This window comes from Dromiciops gliroides, chromosome 5 (assembly GCF_019393635.1).
Source record: "Dromiciops gliroides isolate mDroGli1 chromosome 5, mDroGli1.pri, whole genome shotgun sequence".
Classification (NCBI taxonomy): domain Eukaryota; kingdom Metazoa; phylum Chordata; class Mammalia; order Microbiotheria; family Microbiotheriidae; genus Dromiciops; species Dromiciops gliroides.
In genome coordinates, this window is record NC_057865.1 from 233,659,975 (window position 1) to 233,674,715 (window position 14,741).

A 14,741-nucleotide genomic window follows, 5' to 3' on the forward strand; every position below is an offset into this window, starting at 1 on the left:
CAGTCCTGTCTGACTCTTCATGACCCTGACCTCATTTGGGGTTTTCTTGGCAAAGATACTGGGGTGGTTTGCCATCTTTCTCCAGTTCATTTTACAGATGAGGAAACTGAGGCAAACAGGGTTAAGTGACATGCCCAGGGTCGCATAGCGAGTAAATATCTGAGGGCACATTTGAACTCAGGTCTTTCCTGCCTCCAGGACTGGTCTTCTATGTACTGTGCCACCCTAGATGCCTGTTCTGTGGATATAAAGATGAAAAACAACACACTATCTCTCCTCCCCCTGCCCCCAGCCAGAAACTTATATAACTGTTTCTAATTGACGGATTGGTTAATATTTTCTGGACAGATGTCTTTGGAATATAAACATGTGAATAAAAATAATAATAGCACAATTCAACAGTACTCTAAGGCTTAGAAAAAACTTTTCTGTAATGGTGATTTCAATGTTCTTTAGGCTTTTGCTGGTGCTATCCACACATGAAAGGCCAGGGATCTGTCTAGGAGAGACCATTTGTTACCCTCTTGGCTTAACTTCACACTCTCCCTCTTCATCTCAGTCTTCAGGCTTTTCTAGCTTCCTTCAAATCCTAGCTAAAATCCCATCTTCTTTGGGTGGCCTTTTCCAATTCCCCTTAATTCTAGTGCCTTCCCTCTGTTGATTATCTCCAATTTATCTTGTGTCTATCTTGTTTATGCCTAGTTGTTTTCATGTTGTCTCCTTCTTTAGATGGTGAGCTCCTTGAAAATGGGTGCTGTCTTTTGCTTTTGTAGCCTCAACACTTAGCAGGATGCCTGGAGCAGAGTATGTGTTTAATAAACATTTCTGTCTATCCAAATGGGAGAGTACAAGAAACCTGGAGTTACAAACAAACAACTAACTGAGGGACACCAAACCCTAGAACTGTTTGGTGGTTAGCATGAGAATAGCCCTTACATAATTAATGCTCTCATGCTAACCACCAAACAGTTCTAGGGTTTGGTGTCCCTCAGTTAATTGTTTGTTTGTTAGCCTTCAGTGATAAAAAACAGAATGCTCACCATGAACTATGAGCCCATGGAAACACCAAACCTAGCAATGAGCCAGATGGGTTGGTACATGGAGAAAGAATCTCCTACTGAAGATGAAATGTCTCCCGTCCAAGACTGTGGGGGACAAAACCGAGAAAGATTTCTTTTTTTCTAGGGCTATTGTTGGTCCTATAGCTAAGGCAAGGGCAGCAGCTTCTCTGAAGAGTTATTGATAAATTTCTAGTTTTTGAATGAAAAAGAGTAAGGCAGAGGCTTCTTCTCACTAGAAAAAATAGTATTATAGCCAAAGACTTCAGGTGAAGCAAGAAGCTGGAAACCACATATATACATTCAGTGGGGACATACCTGCAAGCATCTGTCCAAGACTATGTGAGTGGTAGAATGATGTTTGGAGGACCAGCATCTGACAGAGACACTGTGTTCATCAGGAACCAATGTGAAGCAGGCTCAGCTGGAACAGTGTAATGACATCACTAGAAGACATTCTTGCCCCTACAGCATTGGAGGCACAAATTATCCCTCCACATGTGTACCATTGCCATATAGGTTTCCTATGCATGACTCTTTACAAATGTGTCCTGGCTATACATATTCCCCATGTGTGTACCCCTTCATATGTATTTTCTATATGTATTCCCTCTTCCCGCTGTGTATTTGTAGAAAAGTGTGTCCCAGACTCATTGGGGAACTTACTTTGCCATTTCATTAATGCCTTAAAATTAAAAAAAAACAACAACACACACCTACTTACATCCATTGACTGATTTTTGTTGTTCAGTCATTTCAGTTGTATCTGACTCTTCATGACTCCTTTTTGGGGGGTTTTCTTGACATAGATACTGGAATGTTTTGCCATTTTCTTCTCTAGCTCATTTTAAAAATGAGAAACTGAGGCAAATAGGGTTAAGTGACTTGCCCAGGATCATACAGCTAATAAGTGTCTGAGGCTCAATTTGAACTCAGGGAAATGAATCTTCCTGATTTTCAGCCCAGTGCTCTGTCCACTGGGTCACCTAGCTGCCCACTGGCTGGATAGTAAAAGTAATACTGATAAGGACTAATGAGTTACAGTTTTGTGGGAATGCAGGCCAACAGAATACCATGAATCTGAGATAACTGTTATTCATAGGGGACCCAACCTGTGAATTTGGATGGTCCTTCCAGGTACTTGAATGTGACATATGTACGATTATTTATTATCCTCATTTTTTTTTTTTTGTGGGACAATGGGGGTTAAGTGACTTGCTCAGGGTCACTCAGCTATAGTAAGTGTCAAGTGTCTGAGACTGGATTTGAACTCAGTTCCTCTTGGATCCGGGGCCAGTGCTCTATCCACTGCTCCAGCCAGCTGCCCCTATCCCCATTTTTTTTAAATGAGGAAACTAAGGTAGGTGAGGTACTCATGATCACATAGCTGGTAAATACTAGAGCTACATGTCACTTTTCCTTTTATGTCCTAGGTAGAGTTTGGTTATAATCTATACTAGAATAGTAGATGTAGGCTTTACTTTCCAATTCATCTTTTTCTTGGGAATCAGGCTCAGTCCTGAATTAGGCTTAAACTTTAGCACTACAGTTCCATAGAGACCAATTTATTTCTGGGTCTGATTGAAAATTTTTATTTATTTTAGAAAAAGAAACTAAAAGACCATCTCTGGGGCATGCAATGGTTAGGATGAGTTTTCTGGGTCTATCATTGAAAATCCTTATGCTCTGTTATTTATTCCCTTGTCTAAATCTCCTCTTCTAAGGCTAAATAAATCAGACCAGAGAGTGATGGAGGTAGTAGCATTACGTACTATTTGCAACTTCATTTAAACGGAGGCATTTTGTGAATTACAGGACCCTGTTTCTCGTGTTTATGGTTTGTTGAACTTGTGGGAGCTTCATATCCCATAACTACCTCCAACTGTTATGCTTTTTAGTGATCACTAAATACTATTTAATCCATTGAAATCTAGCCTTCTAGGAGACCTGGTACATTAGCAAACTTACACTTAACATTCGCTTCCTATGGCTTTGATCTCTTAAATAAAGCTACCAGTGTGACCAACACTAGTGTGAGAAGTAGGGAAGTAACACAGTAACAGCAAAGTCCGTATTCATTTAAAGGAGAGAAGTCTAATAGAGAAAATTAGAATGAGAGCAAGTTGAAGCTGTTTTCTGGAAGGGGCTTTCAAAAAGACTGGGATAAAGCTGGACAACATCAGTGAGAAGTTTGCAGAGAAATCCCTAGGGAATGAAGCAGAGCTGAGATGTTATTTTCCAAAAAGAAAACAAAAACAATCATAGATTCTCAGAGCTTCAAGGGATCTCATAAGTCATTTAGTCCAACACCCAACTAAGGTATGAATTTTCTCTATGGCTATGTGGGGAAAAGCTCTGAATTTGAAGTCAAAGGATCTGGCTTCCAATCCTATCTCTGCTACATAGTAGTTGTGTGATGTTGTTCGGCAAATCTGGGCTTCACTTTCTTTGTGTGTAAACATGAGTTTACATACACATGAGATCACATAATTTAGGGACTTTCCTGTTCCAAATGAGTGGTTCTCTGTTCAAGAGGAACTTATTGGGGGCAGCTAGGTGGCATGGTGGATAAAGTACCAGCCCTGGATTCAGGAGGACCTGAGTTCAAATCTGGCCTCAGACACTTGACACTTAATAGCTGTGTGACCCTGGGCAAGTCATTTAACCCTCATTGCCCTGCCCCCCCAAAAAAAATTAAAAAAAAAAGATCACAAGAGGAACTTATACAAGTCATGGTGAAAAGCTGCAGGGATACAAAGACAAAAAAGAAAGAAAGAAAGAAAGAAAGAAAGAAAGAAAGAAAGAAAGAAAGAAAGAAAGAAAGAAAGAAAGAAAGAAACAGAAGGAGAGAGAAAGAAAGAGGAGAGAGAAAGAAAGAAAGAAAGAGCTCCTGCCCATAAGAAAAAAAAAGTTCTAGTCCAGTGAAGGAAAAATATAAACACAAGGTAATTGTGGGAAGGAGAGAACACTAATAGGAGAATAGGAAAGGGTTTCATAAAGGGGTGGCCTCTACACTAAACCCAAAGGAAAACATGAATGTTAAGAATAGCTCTAGTTGTGTAAGGCACCATTATTCTCACTGTAACCCAGTCCATAAAGCTGATATTCTCCTTGACTCAGCCATATGAGGTTGTACAGAATACAAAGAGATAGCCTATAGAGAATTCTGATCCAGCAGCATTGCTGTCCATCTCCACATAGAAATTCATGAAAAGTAGATTTGAAGGGCTGTCAGATGGAAGAGGGATTAAGTTTCTTCTGTTTGGCCTAGAAGGCAGAACAAGAAGCAATACATGGAAGATGCAAAGAGGTAAATTCAGACTTGATGGTGGGGGAGGGAAATCCTAACCATAGGAGCTATCCAAAAGTGCAATGGGCTCCCTTGGGAACTGGTGAGTTCTCTTTCATGGATGGAGGTCATCAAGCTGAAGCCAGATGAGAACATTTCAGATATGTTACAGCGGGGATTCCTTTCATGTATGGCTTGGACTATATGGCCCCCAGGGACCCTTCCAACTCTAAAAGTCTGTGAATCAGAATTCTTTTCCATTGCAGAGTGATAAAAGCTTGCCATTTAAGGCTCTCTCAAATCTTTTCCAACCTATCTTCTTGTCTTTATTTCTTCATATCCCCAGCACTTAGTCCAGTGCTTGGCGCATAGTCAGCACTTAATAAGTGCTTGTTGACTTGGCTTATTTCACTTTATTCTCCCTCATGCATGGTATATTCTGGCCATGTTGTACAACAGGTGGGCCAAAAGTCACAAAGGGGTCTGATGTTTTAATAACTTCTTGAAAATTATTTTTTTCTTTATTTTTTGCCATTTATGAGATTTGATTTTTCCCATGTAATGTAAATTCATTTCATGTATACACTGTATGTGATGCTGTGGTATTACAAATTAGAAACAAAACATAAAAGAGTTATTAAATATTCAGGAATTTTTGGCTTACCCTGTACTAGCTATTCCTTGAATTCATTCCATCTCCCACCACCAAATCCTTCCCCTTACTCCATGCCTGGAACACATTTCCTCGTCCTCTCTGCTTGATGGACTTCTTTTTTCCCCTCAAGGTCCATCCATCTGAGGTCACTTCCTCTAATAAGCTTTCTCTGATCTTATCAGCTGAAAGTGTTCACTCCCTTCTCAAAGTTTCTTATGAAGCTTTGTTGCATCTTTCTTTTGTCTTGCTCACATTCAACATCATATCATATTTGCAAGTATCTTTTGTTCTTTCTGTTTTTGTTGTTTGTTTTCTTCATTTTTGAAGAGGAACATGACATCAGGGGGATGTCATGACTTATACTGAATCAGATTTAAGTGAAGGAGGGCTGTGCAAGGTCACCAACCTCACTATCTCCTCCAGAGCCATCTGGGTCCAGTGGCAAGATAGATATCAGGATGACTGAAGATGGCCCTGAACATTTAAGGCAATTGGGGTTAAGTGACTTGCTCAGGGTCACATAGCTACTAAGTGTCTGAAGTGAGATTTGTACTAAGGTTCTCCTGACTTCAGGGCCAATGCTCTAGCCACTGTAGCACATAGCTGACCCTTTGTTCTTTCTATTAGAATATGAAGTCCTTGATAGAAGAGCATGGATTGCTTTTATTTTTACTTCCCTAGTACTTAACTCAGTACCTACCACATAGTAAAATATCCAAACAGAGATCTATTATCTCATAGATGAGAAGATGTTCTCAAATGAAGGACATTTCTATCCACCCAAGCCTGTTTATTTTCACCAATACTTGCCCATATCTTTCTTAGAAGTCATCAAGTATCAAAGTTTGTGCTAACTTTTTTTTTTTTTTTGCGCGGGGCAATTGGGGTTAAGTGACTTGCCCAGGGTCACACAGCTAGTAAGTGTTAAGTATCTGAGGCTGGATTTGAACTCAGGTCCTCCTGAATCCAGGACCAGTGCTTTATCTACTGCACCACCTAGCTGCCCCCCAAAATTTTATTTTCAAATTCATTGCCCTGAAAAAAAAAGAAAAAAAAGATTCAGGGATGAGCTTCTCCTGCATCATTTCTCTCTCTCTCTCTCTCTCTCTCTCTCTCTCTCTCTCTCTCTCTCTCTCTCTCTCTCTTTGGGACAATTGGGGCTAAGTGATTTGCCCAAGTTTACACAACTGGTGTCAAGTGTCTGTCTGAAGCTGGATCTGAACTCAGGACCTCCTGAATCCAGGGCCGGTGCTCTATCCACTGCGCCACCTAGCTGCCCTTAGTATGTACTAACTTTTGAAAGTCTTATCCAGTTATTCTTAGAACATTTATTTCTCTTCATCTTCTATACCAGATATTTGTGTATCATCTTCAATTATTTTCATGTCCTCCCCATACTCCCCCCAAAATACTTATCATGAGAACTGCAATACAAGAAGGCTAAATATTCCACATAAGGGTGGTTTTTGTTATCTTTGTATGCACAATAAAATTAACTGTCAGCATCATGATTTCACCCTTTCCTTTAACTGCTAATTCTTTATGTCTGCTGGTTGCATTTAAGGCAAGCATATTAAGTTTGAAAGATTTGGTTCCTCCAGTAGCGTCTCCACTCATTGGTCACCAGACAAAACATTCACACTTAGTCAACAGTTAAGCTAAAGTTTATGTTCGATTCTTTGCATCCTTTTCATGTTTTACTGCTACTCTGCCCCTTTGCTGCAGAAGGACAAGGCTTAGAGGGGAGAGGGACAGCACAGGGCTGAGGTCTGTTTTGTAATTTTGTTTTATGGGTAGTTATGGCCAAAGAATTCATTATCAAGTTTCCAACCTATTGGTGATAGGCTACTTCATGCTTAGCTAGGTTGGTCCTCAGGAAGCAGACTGAGTCTGTTGCTGGGACTACACTATGTACTCAACACATAGAAGATGATTAATAAATATTTGTTGAGTCAAATGAAATTGGCTGAAAGATTTCACCTGAACCTAATTTTCAAATACTCTTGGCTCTTGTCTATGTACAGGGAAACTTAGTGTGATATAATGAAAAGAGTGAGGGAATTGGTGACTTGGATTTGAATCTTGGCTTTTTCATTTACTACCTGTTTGTTGTTGTTGTTCAGTTGTTTTTCAGTCATGTTCAACTTTTTGTCACCCCCTCTGGGGTTTTCTTGGCAAATATACTTGAATTGTTTTCCATTTCCTTCTCCAGCTCATTTTACAAATGAGGAAAGTGAAGCAAACATGGGTAAGTGATTTGTCCAGTGTCGCACAGCTAGTAAGCTTCTGAAACCAGATTCGAACTCAGGAAGATAAGTTTTCCTGACTCCAGACCTGACACTCTATCCATTGTGCCACCTAGCTGCCCTACATGTGTGAGTTTGGTCAAATCACCTCATCTACCTGGGCTTTAGTTTTTTTCACTCATAAAATAATAAAGCTGTATTAGATTATCTCTGAGTTTTCTTCTACTTCGGAATCAGTGATCCTAACATCATCAGTTGTGGCATCAGCTTCTCTAGAAGTTTTAAAAAGAAAAATGTGCTCTTCCATTGCTGAGGTGGCTTAAATGTTGTTCCCTTGTGTTGGAACCAGTGTGGTTGATGGGACTTGCTTATTCCCATTACCCTAGCTCCAGTTAATTTCCACTCTTTTTGGCCATGCAAAGAGATGGAGACATGACAATGTGGAGAGATGACAATGTGATCATCTTTACTCCAGTTCATCTTAATTTATTGTCTTTGGATTGAGAATGAATTCCAAATGAAGCTTTTGCTGGCTCCTTAAGTTACAGAACCACATGATCTGCAGAGAGCCATGAAAAGTATAGGAATTTAGAGTTGGGATTGACAATAGAAATTACCTCTCCCTTCCCCAATACACATGCATTTTACAGATGAAGACACTACAGCTTGTGGAGCTTAAGTTAGTTGCTGTCAGTCACACCACAAGTTAATAGCTGAGTGAGGACAGACCCTATGTCTCCTGATCTTTTCGTCATGTCACATTTGATTATCAGAGTTTTTTTACTTTTAATTTTCTTTATAGCCACTTTATTTTTATCGTTAATAATTTTCCATTAACATTATTGAAATCCACAAATTAACATAATTTATGTTGTATTTTTCTTTTAAAAAATTTCCAATTACATTGCAATCTAGTTCTGCTGCACTGGTAAGGTTTTTTGTTGTTGTTGTTGTTGTTGTTGATAATAAACATTTTTATTTAAAGTTTTGAGTTATAAATTCTATCCCTCCTTCCCCCCTCTCCTGGGGCAGTAAGCAATCAGATATAGGTTATACATGTGCAATTATATCTTAGACTTTTAAAAATATATGAATACCTTAAGTTTCTCTTGCAGTTTTTTTTTACAAAGTTCTTTCCTCACCAACAACTCAGTTAGGTGGGTGACACAAAGATTATTATCAGAGAAGGAAACTGAGGCTCAGGGTGACTTTCCCAGGATCAAGGAGCCAGGCTAGATTCCAAACCAGTCTCCTAATTCCAAGTCCAGAGATTTTCCCACTGCACCCTGCTGCTTCCACATCATGAGAACAAATGAGAAGAGTAACCATATCTTCTTCTTAACTTTTCATTGGCTTCAATACAAAGATCACACTTCTTTATGGAAGGTCATTTCTACTGGACAACGAACGCTTAGAAGAGCAATTGCTTCCTGCTATTTTGCAATTGAAAGTCTCATCACAAAATTCCATTCCTCTCCTAAGGATAATAAATTTGTCCTTGTCCTATTTCTTCTTAATTCATAGAGGTTTGCTCAAAGTCATGTAGCACATTAGTGACAGAACCAGGTCTTAAACATAGACCTCTCGATTTCTAATCCTGTGGTTTTTATCCTACTCATTGTCTACTATGTGCAAAGGATGGTGTTAGATGCTGAGAGCAAAACAGATAAGTAATACACAGTTTATGCCTTCAAAGGTATTTATAGTCTAGTAGGGGAGAAAAAGTACGTGCAAAAATAAATGTAATAAATTCATAAGACATACAAAAATGTACCTTTTATATATGCGTGAAAATGCTATATATTTGTTTTCTCATAGGGATGAACATGAAAAATATAGATATATCATAGATGGATTATACACATACACATGAATACATGTTATATACATGAATATATGTTATGTGTGTATATATACATAGATGCATTTTTATCTATATACAAATGTTTTATATATATATAAATATATATCTGTGTGTGTGTGTGTGATAAAGAGAGACAGAGACAGAGGCAGAGGGAGGGAGAAAGAGTTAATGGAAAGAAAGTTGAGTAATTTCTCTTGTCCTAATATAGTTAAATAAGAAAACAAATATTTCTAATATGATAGTTTGTTCACTAAACAATGACCTTTAGGCCTAAATATTGATGGAACTCTTGGGAAATATATTTAACCATACTTTTTTCAGAAAAAAAAATTTGATGAACAATAGATAAATGTTCAAACGATATGAGCAGTTTTCAAAAGAAGAATTAAAAACCAAATGAAAAATAATATAACTAAGGAAATGAAAACAAAAGCAATTCTGCAGTTTTACATCCCACCTACCCAATTGACAAATAAGTTTAAAAATGAAATAAACCAGTTTTGGAGGCACTAAAAGAAGACAAGAACACTAATACCCTGTTGATTGAGTTGTGTATTGATCCAAATGTTCTAGAAAAACAATTCGGAATTATATGAGAATTACTAAACTCTTCATGCCCTTTGCCCCAACAGTTTTTGCTATATCAACAGATACTGCTGGGTATCTACTTCAAGCATGTCAAAGACAGAAAAGGAGACCAAAGACAGAAAAAGTCATATATTATCTATCTATCTATCATCTATCTATCCATCTATCATCTATCTATCTATCTATCTATCTATCTATCATATATCTATTCATCTACCTATTATCTATCTATCTATCTATCATGTATACCTACCTATCCATCTATCATCTATCTATCCATCTATCATCTATCTATCCATCTATCATCTATCCATCTATCTATCTATCTATCCCACTATTCATAGAAGCCCTTTTTGTCATAGCAAAAGATTGGAAACAAAGTATGTGGCCATCAATTGTGGAATGGCTGAACAAATTGTCATATATGAATTTAATGAACTATTAGTTTACCATTAGATATGACAAATATGAGGGGTGAGAGAAACATGGTAAGACCTAATGAATATTAATGTAAAGAAAATAGAACTAAGAAAACAATATACATGAGTGCAAAAGTATAAATATAACAAGGGCATCCCATAGATTCAATATGTTCAGAATTACCCTTCCTGGTTTTGGTCAACTCTGAGGGAACTTTGGGAACTACTTTTGGCCATATGGTGAACCAACACTGAATGACTTTGTGTTCAGCAGCAAACTCCAGTGGTTCCTTGTATGACCCTTTTGCCCCCTTCCCTTGTAAGATCCCCACCCACCATGGCACAGGTATATATGCATACGCTGCAACAGATAAAAGAAGTTACAACTTCCAGTTCTGTGTCTTGGCTGTAATTCTTCCATGTGGCAAGTCATACACTCTGTCTCTAATATTCCTGTGAAAAGGTCTAGGGGATGAATGGTGTTCTTTCTTCTATCTTTGTTTCTACCTCCATGTAGAACATGAACTCAACTAGATGAGTTTTTTTTCCCCTGGGGCTATTGGTTGCCTTTTGAGTAAGTGATCAAATGCAGTTCTCAAGATAGAAGTGTCCAGGCATGGAGGTAACCTGGTGGATTTGAGAGGTTCAGAAGTCCTGGGTTTCATCAAGTTGGAGTGGCTTGGTGAGGATTCCTGGGCCCTTGCTCCAGCAGCCTTGTAGAAAACAAGCACCAAGAAAAGGAATTGCTTAAGCCTAGCCATTTTATTGGCAGATACTTTCTATTACTATTACTATTACTACTACTACTACTTTTAGTAGTATACCATATATATCACACACATACACACACACACATATATATATAGTAAATATACTATATATATGTATATGTGTGTGTGTGTATATATATATATATTTGTGTGTGTGTGTGTGGCAATTGGGGTTAAGTAACTTGCCCAGGGTCACACAGCTAGTAAGTGTCAAGTGTCTGAAGCCAGATTTAAACTCAGGTCCTCCTGAATCCAGGGCTGGTGCTTTATCTACTGAGCCACCTAGCTGCCCCCTTTATATACTATATTTAGTAGTATACTATCATATCACTATATTACTACCACTAAATATACTTAGTAGTAATTTTAGTACTACAGTCTAGTGTATATATAATGTTTTAAGGTTTGCAGAGAGCTTTACAAATATTATCTCATTTTATCCTCACAACTACCCTGGGAGGTAAATGCTACTATTATCTCCATTTTACAGATAAAGAAACTGAGACAGGCAGATTTTAAATGGTTTGCCCAGGTCACACAGCTAAGAAGTGTCTGAGACCGGATTTGGACTCAGGTTACTGACACCAAACCCAGATGTTTGGAGGGTGGAGAGCTGAGCTAAAATGGACTATTACCAGTTAGTGGGCCTACAAAGTGCTTTATATTCTAATGTTTACATTTACCCAACTTAGACATAGTTTATCTTATACATTGAATAACTGTTTTACTGCCCTTTGAGGAGAAACACTAGACATATCTGATACTATAAGTAAAATTGTTGTCCCTAGTGCATCAAGGTGTGGGGGGGCTCATGGAGTTGAAGAGTGTGAGCACAAGGACCATAGAATTAAAAGTAAGACTCACCATCAGTGAATGCTCACATACAGAACAGGGAGTGATATAATAATCTAGCTCCTGTGGTCCCACCAGGAGTTCTTCAAAGATAGATGAATAATCCTTAAAAAAAAAAAAAAAAGGCAGCTCAACTCATATCAGATCTAATTACTCAACTTGGTTCCAGATGACAGAAACACATGATCCTGCCCTTATAGAGATGGAGGAACTATAGGTGCTAAATGTTGAATTTTTTTTTTTTTTGCCTTATTGAATCGCTGTGCCAGTTTGCTTAGTGAGTTGTTGTTGTTGTTTTTAGATAAAAGTTCTATGGGTGGAAGAAACCCATAAAGGTATCAATAAAAGTTTAAAAAAGAAAAAAAAAATCTGTTGGATTCCAACAAAATTATCAAAAGCAGAGAAAACATTCATAAAAAGAACAGTCTACTTTATTCTATTAGCAAAAAAGTAAACCTGCTCTCAGAATTCTCCTCTTGTCTCTCTACAAAAGGAAACAACTAACATTGTGGTTGATAAAAAGACAATAGCGGCTCAGTGCCCATCATATTGGCCAATACAGCTACTCTAAATAAATGAAGTGGGGAGAAATGAATGTTCTAATATTAGTTTTAAATGAAGTGAGATTAATGGGCCATTGGATTAACTGGTGATATTTAAATAGCTTTTAAAGTGCAGGTGTCATTTAAATTAAAGTTCAGTTTGATACCCTAACTGGGAGGATGATGTCAGAATAAGGTAGGAAAACTATTTATAATTTTAGATACATATATTAACCATGGAAAAAATTGCAACTTATATTTTGGTACTTGGTAGACAGAAAAACCCCACGTACTCATGGAATATTATGAACATTGTCAACAAAATGTTTATGGTATTCAAAAAGTAGCTCCTGTCTGTCATAAATACACTACATAGAGGGGTTTGCAGAACATAGCTATCTTTTTCCAGAGAAATCACAAGAAAAGGGAATGGAACATGTCCAATTATACCCAGTCAAAGGATTTTATTGAGGGATATTGACATGCTAACTTACTGACTACAATTGTAAGGTAAGAAGGTTTTTGTTTTTAAGTTTTGGCTTAATTCATATATGCCTCATATGTCCTCAGGGTTTGAATGAAACCTAGAAAAATATTTATTATGTTAATCTTTAACTTTCTGATAGATTTGCATTTACAACACTAGAATCACAGAGGTCACAGAGTTGGGAAGTGAAGGATTAAGCTGTTGTGCCCTTTCCTCCCTTGCTCCTTATAAAAATTGAGAATTAATCTCTTTGGTATGGTATCCTTTTTCTTCCTGGTTTCCATGGAAGCGAGGACCTAATCAAGACAGGGAATCTTCTCAAACCGGGACTAGATCAAAAGAAGGAGTATCCTTTGTTTATCATTGACTAAATAAGATGGGGAGTGTCCTTAGTTTGTGGAGCAGACTGATCTTCTCCAAGGGTGTTCCCTATTGTTCCTTTTCATAAATAATTTGACAGTCCTACTTACTTCCATTTGGCTTTTTTTCCTGTAGAATTTCCTCATCATTTGCTTCTCAGTTCTTAAGGGAAAAGACTAAGTAGAAGGGAAATGTCTATTGCCCAGATTATGACTTGCATTTGGATAGACAACATATAGAGCTTAGTCATCAGTATGTATGTTTTGGACAAACATATAGATAGACATACATACAGAGTTGGAGAAGGAGAGTCAAATTCAGAGTTCTTTCCTCTACACCAGACTGTTGTTAGTCAGTCATTTTCTAGTACTATCTCTTCATGACCCCATTTGGGGTTTTGCTGGCAAAGATACCGGACTGGTTTGCCATTTCCTTCTCTAGCTCATTTTTTTTTTCAACAGATAAGGGAACTGAGGCAAACAGGGTTAAATGACTTATCCAGGGTCACACAGCGAGTAAGTATCTGAGGCCAGATTTGAACTCAGGAAGATGAGTCTCCCTGACTTCAGGCCCAGCATTCTATCCACTGAGCCACCTATCTCCCCTTTATCCAGTCCCTAGTCTTCACTTTTGAAGAGCTATTAAAGGGCAGTAGCATGTGGCTGGGCTGACAGATTCTATGTATACCTCATCCCAAGCCCTCCCTATATAAAAGAGAGGTAATTTGGGGTATATGGGCAGGGAAGCAGGAAATACTTAATAGGAAGTAGTTGCCATTGGGACAGCAATGATGCATCACAAACTTCATCAGAAAGTGAACCACCCTTCTCTGCTTTATCTTGTCCAACACACCACTTCCAAACAACCTTCTCTACTTTCATTCTTCACTTGTGGCTTTCCTAGGTGTCCCCAGCAACACTCTAAGAACATAGATTTAGAGCCGAAAGAGACCTCAAAGTTCATCTATTACAACCCCTTCATTTTAGATGAGCCCCAAGAAGCTAAGTGACTTGCCCAAGGTCACAGAAACAGTAAGCATCTGAGATAGGATTTGAACCTAGGTCCTCTGACTCAAGAACCAATGACCTTGCCAATTTATTACATCATAAGACATAAAAAGATCAGCTTGAAGTCTTCTCTGATCTCCCACTTCTTATACACTCCCTTTAACCAAATACCTTTCACTGATATAAGAGTGGCGTCTATTAGGGTCTTATTATTTTCAGTTATTTCCAACTCTTTGTGACCCCATTCTGGGTTTTCTTGGCAAGTACTGGAGTGATTTACCATTTTCTTCTCCAGATCATTTTGTTTTGTTTTGTTTTGCAGGGCAATGAGGGTTAAGTGACTCGCCCAGGGTCACACAGCTAGTAAGTGCCAAGTGTCTGAGGCCAGATTTGAATTCAGGTCTTTCTGAATCCAGGACCGGTGCTTTATCCACTGCACCACTCAGCTGCCCCCCAGATCATTTTACAAATGAGAAAACTGAGGCAAACAGGGTTAAGTGATTTTGTTTAGTGTCGCACAGCTAGTAAGCTTCTGAAGCCAGATTTGAACTTAGGAAGATGAGTTTTTCTGACTCCAGACCTGGCACTCTATCCATTGTGCCAC